Raw genomic sequence first — 11908 nt, 5'->3', positions numbered from 1 at the left:
ACAAAAGTAGCCCGTGTTTTTATTTTTACTATTATTTATTATATATATTACCTGTAACAATAGGAGCTCACACACTGGACAGTGCCTATTTGATCAGTGCTGTTCCGCTGAGGTCCTGTAGATGGGGGTAATGCACATATTGACCAACTCAAGAAGTACAGCAGCTGAATGGGGGTCCTTGTGCAAAAAGCACCGTGAATCTGTCGTTTTTCTTTAAGGCCCATCAATCCAGCTTAGTGTTTAGTGTGTTATTTCCTTACTTTTGTGTTGTATGTTAATATCTCACCATGAAAACCATTCATCTTGCCTTGGTTAATATCGGGCCGATATTTGCGTACTCGCCGATGTATTTTTCCGCCGCGTGATTTCCAGACAGGCATCCGCCGGGCAGCTTTGTGTTGCCGGAGGACCCTGCAACACGCGCAGTCGCGGTACCCCTCCCACACTGCAAGAGTGGTGAATCATAACAAGAGTACGTTTTCAACTTTAATTGGTCTCTAACAGTTATTGCAACAATATTTCCACCTCCTTTGAAATAGGAAATATATAGGAAATATACGTGCTTGAAAATATACTTTAGTTTGTGGGTGTGAAAACCAGGAATGCTGCTGAATGCTTCATCTTTAAAAGTGCCTACCGTTGGCATTAGGGAGCTGTTGATGTAGTTGGAGGCTAATGTGTACAGCTGTTACCAACACCGCTTTAATGGCTACCTTGGCAGTTCAGTCCCACGGTGTTTGTAGGAGTTTCATTCAGCCAACAAATGCGTGTCGTGTTATGTGTGTGCGCTCTCTCCGAGCACGCACGCACGCACACGCTCACACACACAGAACGAAAACAAAGAACAAAATCGGGGAGATGGGGAAAAAAAGCCATATCTGTGGATCCCTATACTGAACTATAACCTACAATGCAATCATTTAAAAAGTCCTACCCACATTGAACAACAGATTTCAGTGTTAGGACAACATGAAACACATTTGTTGGATACAGCATTTCTTAACATCAGTTTTCATGCTCCGTCTGTCAGTCTTAAGCTTCGTTCAGGCTCAGGTCGCTGCTGGTTCTTTGTGGACCAGGTCTCTCCTCTTCCATGGGCCGGTGGGAGGCGGGGCGCCCCAAGGCATGCTATGTTTGTTTTGGAGTCAGGCGGGTTATTTACTCTGTTCCAGCCCAGGCCAGTTCCGAAAAGGCCAGTCCAGGTTTTGAGTCGCAGAGAGGTGCAGGACTTGTTGGGACTTGTCTTCCCCGAAGATGGAAAGGTGGGGGGGGCTATGTGCTGCTCCCTGAGGCTTTGTGTGGGTCTTAGGTGTCTTGTTGCCTTTCTTTCCCTGCAATACTCTCTATGAAGATTATTAGAGAGATAAGATTATATTAGACAAGATTATTATTCATTGAAAACCCTCCTCTTCCTAGGTGCTGCTTGTCTAAAAAGTTGTATATATTTCAGGAAAAACACTGCATCTCAGCTTTGTGATTTACTGGAAGTGTTAGGTTGAGGAAAAGTTATAATGTTATGAAACATGATTTATACAGTGTGGCCTTATTTTTTAGGAATCAAGCCATCGCCTCTTGTCGTCAGCGACCGCACAAGTTGAAGGAAAGTAGCATGGTAAGTGTGCGGTGGTCAGGTACATCCACACACACACACACACACACACACACACACACACACACACACACACACACACACACACACACACAGGAGGAAGAGCCACTCACCGCCCAAAGGAGCGAGGTGTGATAATGACCCCTTTTAAAGTTGCTAAATCGTTAGCCTGCAGCAGTTATACAAGCAACAATAACAGCTATTATCTTTGTCTGTTGTCATGGCAGCACATCCAGTCAACTAGTCCTGTCTTGTCCTGAACTTAAACAAGACAAAGCACTGGCCTGCATGGAGCACATGTACACGGTCATCATAAATAAGTACTACGTCTATTGAAACACCAACCTTTCTGCTACTGAAAGGAAAAAATATCCTAATGGAAAGTCATTTTATCATCATTTTATATGGAAAGTCAGAAAGACGAAATCAAGGGATAAAAAGCAATAATCTTGTGATAAAAATCCTAATAATGCGATAAACAGTCAAAATTATGAGATAAAAAGTTGAAATGATGAGCTAAAATCCTAATTACGTGATAAAAAGTCAGAATTATGAGAATAAATAAATCATAAATATGAGGAAAAAGTCATACCACGCAGTGGTAATTTGGTCCAGCACACCACTGTGTGTTTCATTTGATAGACTGGACTGCGCCGAGAGGGGCGTGGCGGTGCACCAGGGGAGTCCGCATTTCCAGCTTGGCGCAGTGACAATTTTGTGACAAAACAGCCCACCGAAGGTGCGGAGAAAGTTCGCCAGCTCCGACCTGGTCTATTCTTGATGCAGGCAGAGCACAGCCTGCGTAACGGTAAATGGGCTGACGGGCGCACAGTCCAGACACGTCACAGGCAGATTTTTCAGAGTGTTGCGCACATTTCAGTGGAAAAACAATGGCAGCAACCACTATTCAATGTAAGCATCTGATCACCAGATCGCAACCCTCCCGCCGCTCCCGCAGCACGGACTTTGAGGAAATAGAGAAAGTGAACCACTAGACAACTAATGATGAACGATAAGTAAAAACAAGGATGGATATAAGTTGGTTGTTAAAATCTGGCTGTAGGATCTATTCTTTATTGTTCATGTTTTCTCAAGAGGGCGAGGAGGAGAGTTCTCCTAGTTGGCCATGTAGAGCAGGAATGCTGGTGGAAAACAAGTAAAAGGCCTGGATTAGCCTGCTGCTGTGTTTAATGTAACGGTCAGGAAGAGATGATGTGTCCACCAGGTGGCGTACGTGGGCAATGACCCGCATGGGTCTTTTTAGCTCATAATTTGAAATAAAACAGGCTTCCCATACCAAGCAGCCCGAGAAGAGGGAGTCTTCAATCATTGCTCTCACACCTTTTAAAAGTTTATGGCATGCCTGGTGGCCGTGGGGAACTTTGACCTGCTGAGCATGTGTGTAGCTGTACAGCCACATGCGCTTTACATGCGAACTAAAGATAGCTGAGACATCTGCGCAAATGTTACATGTTTGATCTTGTCGCCATGCCAAGTACATGCGGCATGTTACAAGATGTTACTTCCTGTTCTCTCTGCGTCCGGTCTCGTCGTGTTGGCATGGCTGACTTGTGATGTGAGCGTCGCAGCGCTGCTCTTCTTCTTTTTTCTTCTCATAAACAGCTGCAGCTGATCCGACAGAGTGACAGCCATGTGTGTTTGAAATCCAACACACGTCATACTTGCTAATCATTACTGGCGTCAACACAGCGCCTCTTTGTTGCCAGAAGCTTCTGGACGGGAGTCACTTGCAAACATTCCAGCTAAAGCATCTTACATGTCTGCATGTGGCAGCGTGAGAATGTAAGATCCACCTTGCCTGCTTAGATACAATGCCATACCAGTGTGGCCTGGCGCATTATTTTAACATTATTGGAGCCCGCTAGACATGAAATAACAGCCCTACAGTACCCTGTTAGCTAATACGTATAGTAGACATAATACGAGAAAATAAGACTTCCTGGTTGGTGTGGCGTGCTCTCTTACATGGGAAAGATGCATGCCGAGCTCTTACCAAATGCACTTCCCTCCTTAAAACGGCACCAAACATGATCTATTCTTTTTTTGCAGTTGCATCATCACCTCTTTTTGCCTCTTGCATAAAAAAGTTTTTAGTAGAGAATGAGTTAAATGTTAAATGCATTGGTTTGAGAATTATGTTTTACTATTTGTTAGTGACTTATTGAGCATGAGTTAAACACGTTATGTGTGTTTGTGTGGTTTTGAAATGATTTTAACGCCACAATTGTTCCACCAATCATGACTGGTGCTCATGACAGTAACATTACTAACCCCTGGTGACTACATCCTACATACTAATGAGTCTCCCGATTGCCTTATATTTGTATTTTACTTCATTTTGCCAATTTTATGCTTGAAACCGCTAATATGTAAAATGTGCTTCATTGTCAATGTTTTTGGCTAATCATAGGCCGTATGTAACCACAAAACAGCATGATTAAGTCAATTAAACTTTCATTTAAAAAACGGTTTATTTCTACCTTTTCCCGTTATTTGGTAATCAGCAGTAGAACATAGGTTAGTTTCAGGAAAATATCAGTTCCCAATTAAAAGCGGGAGAAAAACAGCTTTTGTGAAAAGATACCTTTCATTTTGACACAAATTATGCCATGTAAATTTAGACAAAATGTTTAAACAATGATGCCACAACATAAACAACACAAAAAATAGTTATACATGAAAATAATCATTTTTGTTTTTTTACAAATACAGCACTATGAACTATTAATTTACAATTTTCACATTTGTAACTGAACTGTGTGTGTGCTTTGTTTGTGCACGCCTTAAAATTTCCCTTCAGTGCATAACCTTCACACTACAGGTGAGATGCCTTTTCACTTCCTGTTTGCTGCAGAGCATGGATTCCAATGAGAGAGATCCATGCTCTTCTGCCACATTGTTTTTACGGCTTAAAACTGCACCAAACCTGATCTCTTCTATTGTGGAGTTGCATCATCACCTCTTTGTAACTCTCGCACAAAAAAGCGTAAAATGTGAATTAATTGATTGAAGTGTTTTGGAAAAACCTTGATAGAGAGATGCCACAAAATTGTGACAATTTGTGTTTATTGTAAATATTGACAATATTAGCACAATTATACAAACTCACTAGTCCACATTTCTTTGTGTGGAATGATAATAAATTGCATTGCACACAAAGCACAAGTGCTACCGTAAATGCATCCTCCATATTCCCTACAGTAGAGGTCTTGAGTCTCGTGTCCTTTGCAGCAAGAACTTGACCCCTTGCTCTAGTGGGAATGTGTGTGTACTGCCCACTCAGCTCTTCCATGCATCCATCCAGGCCCAGATTCCTGCATGTGGACCTCCCTGGTCGGGTGTTAGGAGAGGGTTGCGGAGGTTGCAGAGCAGCCTTTGAAGGAGGCTCCAGTGACTCATTACCCAACAATCCACCCACCCTCCATGCGTCCTACTTCTCCCCGCTCGGAAACATCGCTTTCCTCACCTCTGCCCAAACCCTTGCCCCTGACACCCAGATAGCCGACACTCGTCAGTTGTTGACTGAAGAAAGGGGATTGTGTTTCCGACTTCCGTCAAAGACTCTTCTGTCTTCATGTGTGTCGTATTGTATGATACTACATCCGACCAGTGGCCGCTCTCCCATTAGGGGTGGGCGGCAAGACCCCACCTCATCCAGTCGATGACGCTGTTTTCCTTTCTTCCCAATGTGCGTTTTATATTGAATGCAGAACAGCGATTTAATAGAGAGGGTGCTTATAAATAAACAGCCCACTCTCACTGTTTTGTTCCCAAAGCCAATTCGTTATTATCACTTTTGCCTTAGGAAAAGGCATTGCTCGTCACTAAACTGTTCTTGGATGGTTGGGAGAATCTGCTTTTGGTTCTTTATTTATGACAGTGTTCTTGGGCAAAATTGTGAATGAGCCCATTCCCTCGGCTATGAAGCAACCCCACACATGAAGGATGCTTTATTTTTGGCATGATACAGGACTGATGCTAGCGCTCACCTTTTCTTCTATGGATAAGATTTTTTCTGGATACCCCAAACAATCAGAAAGGGGACACATAAGAGAAAACCAATACCTGTAAATGTTGCGGAATACCAGGGTGTCCCTGATGTTTTTCCTGGAAAAAAGTCGCTTCTTTGCTCCCATCTTGATATCAGGCCGTCATCCAAAAGTCTTTCACAGTAATTAAACATCTATCCTGGAAGTTCTTAATGATCTGATGAATTTATGTTTGGCTACCACCCTACTAGCAGCAATATCCATGGCTGTAAATGCCCCCCCCACACACACACATAAAAATCCACTCCATCTGCTATGTCTCCATTTCAACTGTATTCTTTACAGCTTTATAAGAGAGCTCACTTTTCACACTAAATGTTCTTATCTGTCATGCAAGCGCTTGAAATCTTGTGCGTGTAAACGTACACCTCCAAATCCTGTTCCCACAACTCACACCGGCCCGTGGACTTGTACTGCATCTCATGGGGATACAAGCCAGACATTTGTGGTCATGTTTTAGCCATTGGTGAGGGAGTGGGTATGTTTTTATCATCCTGTGCACGGTTGTGTGCGTTAAAAATGACATCCATGGGAGATGACATCATTGGGACTTCCTGTCTGGCACACAAGGAAGAACCTTGCATTCCCAAGTAAGCAGTGACTTAGAATATTTTCACTTCATTTCAATTGCATCTGTGGGAAAATAGGACTTTCTATGTCCGGTGCTCATTTTTGGACCTATATAATCTTTACATGCAGAACCATCATGGAATATACAACATGTAGTTGTGGTTTTGGAATATACAGTATAATATACAATATAAACATATTCTTGCTCTTTTAAGTCTTTCCGACAGAGAAACATGTCCTCTTTAGAAGAGGTAGACATCAGGTACATTTGCCATAGTCTGCTAAGATTGCATACAAGATCTGTTTAAAAACGCACGTTATGTGTGGTATTCATTTCATGGGGTGTTCATTATTAGGATTGCTGTGGTGTAAGCACATATAGCTAAATACGTGCAAAACATAAATACACTACAGCACAGTATGTTGCCACAAAGCTCCACCCCACCTGTCAACCCTCCTGTTTTCCCTGGGAATCCCCTTATTTTACCCGTCTTTCCTGGTGCCCTCCCGTTTTAATAGTATTTTTCCTGTTTTCCTGCTTTCTGCTTTGGCTATCAACAAAGGCGGTCGCATCTTTCCCCTCTCCTCCCTTATCTTCCCTGCTTTGCTTGCTATACTTTCTCAAGAGCCTCTCTCTGCACTGTTCTCCAAAAATCTAAATCATGGAATTGATCAACTGGTCTCTCCACGCAATTGACACGATCTTCTTGACGAGAAGCTCAGGTCCGGGGGAACCCATCTGCCCTATCGGAACGTCCACCGCCAGGTATGTGATGGATAGTTGGGGGAAGTGGAAGGCCTGCCGATTCTTTCCGTGGAGGACATCGAAGACATCTACCTATTGGGAACCATGACAGCAGGTCTGTTGCTGATTGGGCACTTTCCTGGTGTATCGCAGAATTCGTATTATGGAGGCAGCGGATGGAGTTGGCCCACAGCTGCCCGTCGTGAATGATCTGGTGGGCAAAGCCGTTCACACTGGGACTGTGAGTGCCAATCACAACAAGGATGCCATCTTGGAGAAGACTTCGGCTTTGCAGTTGGATCGATTGGGAGACCAGAATGGACACTGGGGTGGCCCGGTCTATTGGAATGTGGCTGCCTGAACTAACCCAAACAATAATCTTAATCTGGATTTCGGCATCCCCCCCACGGCTAACCAACTTCTCCTCTTGAAAACAACTTCTCCCAGGAGATTTCTGCAGTGAGACGCTCTGACCCACCATTATTTCTTCACAGACGCCTGTTTATTTCTCTTCTCTGGACCCACCACAGACATCTCCATGGCAACTGCTGTTTATCGCAATGACACCCTGCGAACTGAGCACCAAGATTGGGCACCTGACAGGGGAAACGTCGCAGGTCACGCACTCATGCATCCAAAAACACATGCATTGCATTGCATTATGTTTTTAGAATGTGCCACGGCTCAATTAAAACAAACAAAAAACAACAGTAGTGAGCCAGAAACAGTCCCCGGGCTGCAATTTGGACACTATTGCTGTTGCACCACAATCGGTGGTTGGGTCTTTGAATTTCCCTCATTTTCCGAAAATGTTGTTATATGTTTGGGCTTTGAAGATCTCTGACCGTGTCAATCAAAGCCAAGCATTAGCGCAGACCAATGGGGCACCTCCTGAACTGTTTCGTGAGAGAGGTGTGCAGAGTTTTATTCCAAGAATGCTGCCTGCAAATCAATTGTCGGGTATTTGTCAAAAGTCTGCCACTTAACTCAGTCTTGAGGACCGCATTTGGACTGAGGAGACCATTGTTCTTCTTGGGAAAGAGCCCTTGAGCCATGAAAAACAGCGTTTCCTCCTTTTGCAGGCCTTTGGCTTCCGCTTTCCTTCTGCTCTCGCCCTAACCCTGTAAGGGATTTATAATGTGGACACTGACAGTCTTGTAAAATGGGGTCAAGTAGCTCCAAGCTCTACGTACTGCATGTCTCATACATTTTGTAATCCTGTCAATGAGTAATTAAAAAACATTATCATACCTATCCATCCTTTTGGGTGATTGCGAAAGTATGCAGACTCAACATCAAACCCACGCCCTTTTTAAACGCCGTCTGCAATGTCTCCTATGCACACCTTTGTTTGACGGTCAATCTTGGCGTGACCGATGCAGTCCAAACCGCAATGAGGTTGGCTGCTGGGCTAAGCAGCCAAGCAATGCATCCGAATTCCGCATTTGGAGGAATGTATTGCACAGCGTGAGAAAGGACTCTCATACCAGGAAATGACACTTCTCTTCTCTCTTAAGTTCCAATTAGGATTGTTCTAAATTGCTCTGATGTTTGTCTTGCCATTTGTTGTGGCAAGCATATGCCACATTCTGAAAATTGATAAAAACACTGACTTTTGAAAAAGGTTCTCCAAGTACAAGTGTTGAACTTATTGCGATATTATCCTCCTCTACACACAGTAAGTTTTGCTTCTTCCGACTCCTTTTCGGATGTGATGAATTGTAAACATGGACTGTAACTTGTTGTAACTTGCATGTCATAAACACCTAAAACCATAGATCACCACACATACGCAGGTTTGATTGCATGGAGCAGGAGTGTGTGTTACTAGCCTAATGTAGGGCAATTTTTGGTCCCAAAAAACATTTTTTTTCGTGCCCATAGCTGATTGTTTAGGCCATTTATGATGCATGGTTGTTTTTTATTGGCCAGCGGCACAAGAGCACAAATGTAAAAATCTGGAGTACTTTTACAAGAATAAGGTCAAAATATTAACAGAAGAGAGTTGTAGTCTAATGACAAAAAGTCATAATTTGATGAGAGAAGGTCAGAGGGAGCTGCATTGTGGTAAGATGTGCTGGAGGTGTGATAGAAGAGTTCAAGGTGGAGGTGGGACTGCATCAGGGATCGTCTCTGAGCCCCTTCTTGTTTGCTATGGTGGTGGAAAGGCTGACGGATGAGCTTAGACAAGGATCTCCATGGACGATGATGTTTGCAGATGACATTGTAGTGAGAGTAGGGAACAGGTGGAGGAGATGCTAGAAGAGTGGAGTTTCTAAATCCAATTGAGAACGTGTGTGTTGATAAGTTCCTTTGTTTTGAAGCCATTTCCTGACAGATTCCTGATCAGGGTGCAGCATCTCTGCAGATGAATGTTCAGTGCCTTATTTTTCTCTTTGCGCCGGAATTCCCCCATCATGCCATTTATTTACTCATTCATCTTCGTTTCGCTTTGGCTTGCTCTGGCGTGTGATTCACAGAGAACTCATTAGTCTTGTCTTGGGGGTTATAATTCCAGTATATCACAGACATTTGTTTCGCCTTCACTTTTACACAACGGGCTGCCTTGAAGTTTTCAAGGCTGCACCTTGGAGGTGTCACATGACACGTTAGTCTTGTCCTGATTCTCTCAGCTCTTCTTGCTGTCTGTATTTCATCAACTGTTTCATCAGATGACTGTAGAAGTCTGCAAAATCACTTTAATGAAAACATTTGGTGAGAAACAAAAATGCAAATTGGGAATGGTGTCTCATGTTTGACATGCAGCCTGGGAAATATCATGTGTTGGTCATCTGTTCTTTCTCATTTCTTTACACACCCACTCAGGCAGGTGCAAGGAGAACTTCTCTCTGGAGCGTCGTTTGACTGTGTGAGCAGCCACAGACCTTCTGAACCGTTAACACTCCCATCATTCACTGTGGACCTCCTTTTGCTAGATGACCGCTTACGAGAGGACTGGCGAGTATGTCTCCTCTTACGGGCTCAATCCCCAATGCTGCAATAGCAGTGGATACTCTTGTTTTCTCTCACTGTTCCTTCATCCATCTATTTTCTAAGCCGATATCCTTTGCCTGGAGCCTATCCCAACTGAGAGGTGGTGTACACCTTTGATTAATTACCAGTTGAGCACTTGGCTGACACATACAGTCAGACTTACAGTCTTCCGTGAACCTACCATGCATGTTTTTGGACTTTGGGAGAAACTGGACAGCCCAGAGTAGGGGTGTCCAACCCTAAAATACAATCATCCCTTGCTATATCGCGGTTCAAATATCGCTCTCTCACTATATTGCTTTTTTTTTAAATTCATAAATGATCACTCTTTCGTGGTTGAGTATGGCATATAATTAGTCCAATATAATGAAAGGCAAGCTATATGTAGAGTTCAATTCCACCCTCGGCCATCTCTGTGTGGAGTTTGCATGTTCTCCCTGTGCATGCCTGGCTTTTCTCCGGGTAATCCACCCCCCCGTTTGAAACGTTTTCTTAAAGTTAGGATCAGTAAATTAAAGAGGCTAACTCGTCCCTGCAGAGATTGCTTAGCCTGCACAGTGTAACTATGTGGGTGTTGCTTAGAAAGTCATAAACATATTTTCTATGGTCTTACTACGAAAATATTCTGTTTATTCATGTTGAATCATATTTTGCAGAAATTCACTTATCGCGTTTGGGTCTGGAACCGAGCAACTGCTATAAACGAGGCACAACTGCATGCATAATTTAACAAGAAAACTTAAAAAAACAATAGCAAATAATGAAAAATCAGCAGTAATTGTAACAGACCCTAAGTCCAAATATTGTAATCTAACGGGAAAAAGTCGTACTCTTATGAGGATGATGTAATATTATGAGGAAAAGTAACAAAGTTGAAATATTTTGGAAAAAATACATTTTTTCACTTCATAAAATTATGGTAAAAACAAAATAACAAAGTTGGAATTTTTGTGAAAAGGTTATAATGTTCCAAGAATTAAGTAATAATTATGAGTAAAAAGGTTTACAAGAATAAAATTGCAAAAAAAAAAACCACTCCCATTTTCCCAAATGGGTAAAAACAGCTGTAATTTAATGAAAGTAAAAATGTTAAGAATGTGTTTATGAGAATAAACATGTAATATCATGAGGAAAAATAACATCATTTTTAGAGTTGAGATAGTAGAGAAAAATGTGTGTATTTTTTTTTAAGTTTTAATATTAGAAACAAACAGAACAAAATAAATAAAATAAAAAATAAAATAAGTTTGGGGGGAAAAGTTATTATGTATATTATGGGGATGAAGTCAAAATATTATGAGAATAATGTTGTAATAGTACGAGAAGAACATCTCTGCAGATGACTTAATAAATATTTGCAAAACTAAATAAAACAGAACAGAAAGTCAAGTTGTTAAAGTGTAAAGTGTTGCTTTACAAAATATCAAAGTGGAAAAGGTGCATCCTTTCATTTTTCACGATGTGGCTTCGAGTCAGTCTTTCTGAAATGAATTCATGACGCTAATCTGGGTTCCACTGTGTATATCAGAGTTTAAACTTCACTCCAAGTCCTAAAGCCCGCCGTAAGTCTTCCTCTGAAGTTTCTATCTCATGTAAATCTTTGCCATGCCTTCCAGCGCTCATCCTCCGTCTCCTCACTGCTTTGTCGACATTCCTGACAGCGTCTCCTGAGGCGGCCCGAAGCTTTTCTCTGGACAGCTGGGACCAAGCAACATGATCCCCAGGCAAGGCAATGTGTGTGTACTGTATGTGTAAGCCTCATTCACAACATTCCCTTTGAAAAACACGCATTCATACTATGTTTAGGACCTTATTTGCATACGTTGACTTTGTTTTTATTTCCATAGTAACATTGTGCTGAAGAGCGTAAAGTCAGCATCAGGGGAAATACTCACACAGAAGTACTGATGTCAAATCATT

The 11908-nt window shown here is 42.3% G+C and overlaps 1 protein-coding gene across 2 annotated transcripts in view; it reads left to right on the top strand.

The window, feature by feature from the left end:
* The first annotated feature begins 417 nt into the window (after positions 1 to 417).
* The window catches only part of LOC131131254 (kelch-like protein 25), a 34347-nt gene continuing 22856 nt past the window's right edge, over positions 418 to 11908 (top strand). The window contains exons 1-4 of one of the 2 annotated variants that reach the window (XM_058075781.1): positions 418 to 472; positions 1555 to 1612; positions 9821 to 9956; positions 11605 to 11712. The gene's annotated coding sequence lies outside the window, so the exon portion shown is untranslated. Of the gene's footprint in view, positions 473 to 1554; positions 1613 to 9820; positions 9957 to 11434; positions 11713 to 11908 lie in introns of those variants that run through there. The other variant, XM_058075782.1, reaches the window with a different exon arrangement.

The sequence above is a fragment of the Doryrhamphus excisus genome, chromosome 6 (assembly GCF_030265055.1).
Source record: "Doryrhamphus excisus isolate RoL2022-K1 chromosome 6, RoL_Dexc_1.0, whole genome shotgun sequence".
Taxonomy (NCBI): domain Eukaryota; kingdom Metazoa; phylum Chordata; class Actinopteri; order Syngnathiformes; family Syngnathidae; genus Doryrhamphus; species Doryrhamphus excisus.
Note: the sequence above shows the minus strand (reverse complement) of the source record. Positions and strands in the feature narration are given on the sequence as shown.